This window comes from Phaethon lepturus, unplaced genomic scaffold, assembly GCF_000687285.1.
Source record: "Phaethon lepturus isolate BGI_N335 unplaced genomic scaffold, ASM68728v1 scaffold15243, whole genome shotgun sequence".
NCBI lineage: Eukaryota > Metazoa > Chordata > Aves > Phaethontiformes > Phaethontidae > Phaethon > Phaethon lepturus.
The window spans coordinates 4,089-10,820 of record NW_010529845.1 but is presented as its reverse complement, the minus strand read 5'-3'; positions in this window follow the sequence as shown (position 1 = coordinate 10,820).

The following is a 6,732-nucleotide window of genomic DNA, read 5'->3' as shown; positions in this document are numbered from 1 at the left end:
GCGATGTTTGTTTGCCCTACAAATAATTTAAGGAAAATCACAAATTCAGAGGTTTTTCCCTGCCCCTTTCCTGATGATAATTAATATTGTGGGCCAAAGAGCAGTGATCTGTCAGGCGGAGAACATCCTAGGTAAGCTTCTGTGTGTCAGACGTGAACTTTGGGTACCTCTTGGCAGGCAGTCACCCACACGAGCACTGGCAGCGAGTCAGTGAGCATATGTGCTTGAGTAACTCCTGCCCAGTGGGGACAGTGCTTGACATTCTCTCTGAAAGGGAACTTTTTTTCAGGAATTCAGCAAAGCACGTAGACTTTGAGGACATGACTGCTTTCCCTGTAATTAACAGGCTGTGTTGAGTTGCAGGCTGAGATTCTTTGGTTCAGCTAATGTTACATCTGTGTCTCATAATATTTTCCGGATTTTTAAGTGCCAAGGCCGTGCTGTTAGGAAAACTAGTGACTGGCTGGAAGGCTTCATTAATAGGAGTCTAACCAAGGGGAAGGGAGAGTGGCCCAAATTGCTGTCATCTATTAATAAGACCAGAATGGAGTCTCCACATTATGGCAACTATGAATTATTTAGTTACCACAGATGGACAGCATGCCATTTGAGTCAACGGGATTTGGCCAGAACCTCCCATCAGAGATCTGGCTTTGCTTAAAGCCCGCTGTAAGGCATACGCAGCAGGTGTCTCACCAACTGAGACATTTTCTTTTGCACAGTGAGCTTTGGCCCTTTAGCAGCATGCTGGTTCCTTGGAAAGAATTGAACTCCACTAAGAAGTACGATTTATGTTTGTGCAGAGTTTGCCACTCAAGGAAATAGTGTCAAACAGACAGCTGACTGTAGATCCAAGGTTTCTACTAAGTTCTGTCCCTGGCTGAGGGGAAAAGCCCCTGAAAGGTTCTCTTAATTTGTGCCAAGTGGAATCTTCCTTGAGCTAAGTATAGCTCCTTCACAGCATCCCCTCCGTCCTCCTACACAGCTCCAGCTAGGATCTAAGGGACCAGTGGATGAGGAGCCAGCTACAACAGCTCTACACCATTGGAGGAATAGCACTGGGATCCTTCTGATATGGCAAGAGGGAGTATAATGGGTAGGTTGGGATGAAAAATGTGGTTCAAACCAAAACTAAAATTTGTATTTGATCAATAATGAATTTTTTTTTCAATACTGAAAAAAACTGGGTTTTGCTGCTGCTGCTTGGTGGTATCTGTTGACCAAGCAATGGTACTGTAGGCTTGATGAGTGTATTATTTTCAGGCAGCTCTCAGTTTGTGCTTACTGTGCATCATTTTGGAAAAATATGATTTTAATCACTTGTCATAGGGATGACCGTCATGTAACACAGGAGATCTCAGTGTTTTATGGTTATGGTGAGAATGACATAAGGAAGAGGAGAGAACATCTGAGCAACCTGACATCTTGGCCAATATGGTCATTCTTAGGTTGACCCAATACCTTCATCCAGGCTGTGGGTAGATGCATCTGCAGCCTCTGGAGAGCAGAGCCTCCTGGCTTCCCCAGAGCAGGGCCTGGCTGAGCTCTGTGTGGGCTGGCAGAAAACTCCTGTTCCTGTGCAAAAGGCAGGACCCAAGGAGAGTATGCACCTGCAAGATGGGAGTTTGAAAATGAGACGGAAAGTCCTCATGTAAAGCCACTGTCTTGACTTTCTGGCCTCAGCTAAAAATCACTGGATTTTAAACTTTGAATCCCCTTCTGCTTTGGTTGTACAGTTGTTTGGTTTGGGGTTTTGGTGGTGTTCAGAAGAGTAACTACACATTTGCAATGATCATTTAAAACAGCCAGTTGAGGATTATTGACATCAACACTATAGCACTCCTGGATCACCGAGATCCAACCCCTGACTCAAATAATTTTACAATACAAAATTCAATCCTTCTGGCTAAAGAATCTCCTTCACCTCAAGTAGTAATTATTCCTCTTCTACCATCATATAGGGACAGAAGAAGTGTTATGATTGTAACTTCTATGGATGCAGCCCAAGGGTGGTGGGCACAGCATGCCTCACAGTTTTCAGTGTTTAATGAGAGCTGCATGCTAGCTTTTTTCATTCCTCTTGAACCTGTATGGAGGTACCAGGAAGAGGCTTAAACCATTAGAGAAAACAAATGGGACATAATCTGAAAAGTGTGAAAATTTACTGTTGAAACAGATTTGTTATGTCATTGCTGAAGGTATTTTCTGCAGAAGTCAAAGGTGTTTGTAGCTTCTTTGTCCTTTCAGCATCACTTTGGGTGATTCTTATCTGAACTCTACTATTTTAAATCTAAATAGACATAGTTTCTCCTGGTATTCTCAGCTGGGGATGTTATTTGTCTTCCTGGGCTCAAATGTTGTGAAGCAGCCATTAAGAATTGCCTGGTGTTGCCCTAGAGGTGTCTGTGTTTTAATGATAATGAAGTGATTTCTGTCCTTTACAGGGCATAGGCCCCTCCCATTGTCACTGAGAAAATAATGGGGGGTTATCAAATGATGGGGGCCAGGCTGACTGGTTTTCTCAGGTGTAATTTTCACTGAAGTTACACAAGAGATGCTGTAGATTTTGCCAGAACTCCTTTTGAACCACTGGTTCAGTGGAGGTTTTTTACCAGAGGATCCTCATGAATGTATTTAAATGAAATTTGCTTCCTCCTCCACTGTCCTTGTTGGATATTTTCTTCCTCAGCCCATCCTAAAATTCAGAGGCTGAATTTTTAATTCTGTTGGTATTTATTGACCTAAAGATTTGTAACATTTCATTTTCTTTCTGCTTTTGGATGGAGATGGGATGGGAAAGGAGACACACTGATGGGGGTAGTTACATGACGGCTGCCTGTTGAGGGTTGTCCATCAACAGAGATTACATATTGTGGGACCTCTCTGTCCAAACAATGATGAGAAACAGGAAGGGTCCAGCAGAAGCTACCAAGATTATCAGAAACACAGAGCACAAGACCTATGAGGAGAGGTAGCGGGAGCTGTAGTCAGGAGAAGATGACACTTAGGGGTAAAGTGTGACTGGTGGCCAAGTGAAAACTGGAGGACCTGAGGTTGGATTCCACTTAGGACAGTTATGTTGGGCTAAGACTAATTGCTACACAATACTACTAATATGTTTGTAACAAAAATTGGATCACGTGTAAAAGCAATCCTGTAAGATTTTGTAAACCTGTATTGTGGGTGACTACCTCCTTTCAGTTCTGCAGTGTATTTTCATATACTGCTTTATGGTGATTTTCATGAGCAGACACACTATGTAGTTTTGTCAAACTCTACTGAGGTGTTTTTTTTTTCTGGTCCGCTGAATATTCCTGCCTACAAAATGCTGGCTTTCGCTACTCTCTCATTACTCATTCACTAATAAATTTAGCAAATCAGATTGATTTTATTATGGTACATAGGAGTACTTTGCAGTCAACCTATGTGACATAGAAAAATTATCAAATATTTTTATTCTTTTTCTTTTGTCTCTGAACCAACTTCTTACTTTGATTGGTATCCCCTGAGCACTTACTCTTCAAAAGCAGCTTTTTGCCAGGAGAATATAAATTTCTATTAAAATGGTGATACTCATTTTCTGATCACTGTTTTGTTTACTGACTCAAAGAATCCCAGAAGAGTAGAAAAACATCACCTTCTTTAGAAAAGCCTTGTTGTGTAACCCCAGCCGTGAGCTCCATCTTTTTCAGATCTTTAGGTGACGAAAAACAGCATAACTGCATTATTTGTGATGGAATAATGCTGACTTGTGTCCAGTGGGAATCAGAATTTTTATTGGCGATGACTATAAATGGGTCGGAGTTACCCAAGAGGTGAGACAGGGGCATCAGAAAGGACAAGTGGATCTGTTGCATAATAAGAAACAATATATGCATTTTTTTCTGAAAGTTTTCTTCTGTGGACATAGATTTAACATGTTCTGTTCATGTTTCATATTGATGCTCTGAGAACAGCATCTTTGCATTGGGAAAATAAAATTTTCTGCTCACAGCTTCCCACAACCAATTAATTATTCCGTATTTGAGAACTTTGGCATTTCCTAAGCAAAAGTGGTAGGATGGGAGTGCAGAGAAGTCACAATATGTGATGCCGTAGCTCATGTAAACTCAGGCATGAGAAGAATTATTTATTTTAAAAGAATGCAATATCCAGCCTTTTATTTGTTTTGCACATTTACTGCGGGTCTGTGGGACATAAATCACCTGTAACATTTATTTTCCATTAAAATGCAGAAATTACAACGTTGCCACTTGTGAGTGTGTATGTTAGAAGCAAATCACGATTTAATTGTGAGCTAGAAACTCTGTTGATATAAATGGCAACAGCTCCTCTGAAATCAGCAGAGTTACATGAATTTATCCCACCACAAGTTTCGGACCAGTATATTTTAAATAGATACCAAAGTCAGTTTGTCCTGAAAGCTAAGCTAATCTAACCAGAAAGGTCTACTAGCTGAGAAGGGACAAATAATGAATATTTTATACCTCTTTTCCTGTTTCTTGAATTCAGTCTAATTGTTATTACATGAGGTGACTGGCAGGTTTATATTCAATACAAGAAGACTTCCAGTAGATGTCCTTTTTTCTTTCCAAAGCAGCAGAGCGGTGGCTGTCACACCGGCACAGCGGGGCAGCGGCTACCACGTCCTGGCTGTGGCTGCTACCTGCGGATTTTCAGAGTGCCGTACGTGCCAGCCTGGCCCAGGCTGGGCAGAGTGGCAGTCACCGGTATAGTCCCCTGACCTCAAAGCACAATGGCTTTTTGTTCACCATCAGCCTAAAGGTATCGTATTTGGTCTGTTTTGTTTGGTGACTGGCATTAACAAAGATAAATTTTATAGGATAAGCATTTTACACGCTTAAGTATTTGTCGCCAAGCTGGTTGCTGCCATACAAATCTCAAAGTATGAGGATATCTTCTATTTCGGGATGTTTCTTGGATGGCTGTCCAGTTTTTTTCCTCTTTCTTGTATCACAGCGGGCTATTAACGTTGTGTAGTTTTGTAGACAGACAGAATCCACTGTCTTTATATAAGTATGTTATTCTGAGACACCTTAACAAGAAGTAGAATGGTTGCACTGGAAAAGGTGGTTAGCTCGAGAGCTTGGTCACAGAAGGTTTTTGCTGCAGAACAGTGAGAAAGCTTGAGACTGTCTAAAACTATAATCTTTTAACGTGCTAAATCTCTGTTCCCTAAACTCACAGTCTTTTTATATTATGGTAAGCTTGTCACAGCTTGCAGACGTAGGCTGGTAAATAGTGCATCTTGTATTTAGTAAATAGGAAAAAACCCCATTAAATCTTCCCTGTAGAAATTTTTCCCCAACAGTACTTAAAATTACTGGAAAAATCCAAGATGGCACAATCTGTCAAGTGCAGAAACACAGCTAATACAGTGCAGCTTTTTCCTGGGGGTGATCACCCAAGGACGCTCTTGCCTTTCTGCTTAAGTTCTGAAAAAGACATAAACAAAGTAAATATTAGCTCTGTGCTCATTTCTTTTCTTTGCACATCAGGTATCAAGGCTCTTGCCAGTTTTTATTTTGGCAAGCCTGATTACCAGGTTTGCTTGCCAAGGCTGTAGAGAAACATCCTTTGTTGGCAAGATGGACTAAATGACCTAATGCTCATAGTTGTTCCTTTCTACAGCTTCTCTACTTCTGGTAAAGATTGCGGCACCGGAGTTTCGACTTAACGAAATCCTGTTCTTGCTATTAACTTCTTGACTGCTGAAGTTAAAGATACCTGCCCATAATAAAATAAAGTATGTTATATTTAAAGGATAAGAGCACTTATCAAAGCTCTATCACAGGGTTTTGGTGTCTGTGGGTCGCATTTAAAAGGTACCTATGTGTGTAATAAGCATCTAGTGAAACTCGTGAAGTGCCTGAGAAGCTAAATGATGGTCTGCTCCTTAAACACTCTCTCCTGGTAATGAATGTTTCTCTACTGAGCAAAAGGACTTGGAGGGACAGATTTCCACCTATTTTACTAGGTGAGAAAAATCTATTATCTCTCTCTTCCCTCTGCAGGAGTGCTATAAATGCACTAAACTGTGAAGTTAAGTGTTTTTTATACCTTGTAATGACAAATTGGCCATGTCACAGTCCTCCTTTTAAAAGCAGGAACTATGTAAGGCACTTCTTCAGGAAATTGGCTTTCTCCTCATTAAGCTAATCTTTTGCCTCAGAACATAGAGTATTCTACACGTTCACAATTGCTGAAACATGCTCTCACCATAAAGTCATTAACAAAGGCAGCTAAGTAAGAGATACCATTAGAATCATTACCTAGTGACAGGATATAAAATTATTCTGATATCTCATCTCTTAGGCTGAAATCTGTTCTCATCTGGTGTTTTGTTATCAAGATAAGAATTAAAATAATAAATCCAGAGTTTAGCAAATTTGTTTCTGATCTTGAAGCCATATGGTCTTACTGCATGATGGTAACTGCTGCAGCCTTTGTGAGTAAGGCAATAGCAGAAGAGTGGCAGTAAATAAAAATGTGAATAAATTCTTATTATTCTAACTAGGTTATTATTCTAAAATGCACGAAGTAGGTGAATACAAAATTGACCAAACTAGAAGTGGATAAACACCATTTACCTTGGCTGTCACTGGGCCACAGTATCATATCCTAATCCACTATCTCTGCAACAGCATCATCTGGGAATCAGATCAGGCCAGGACCTGTGCTGCCATTATTTTTTCCGTATTAACACGTCAA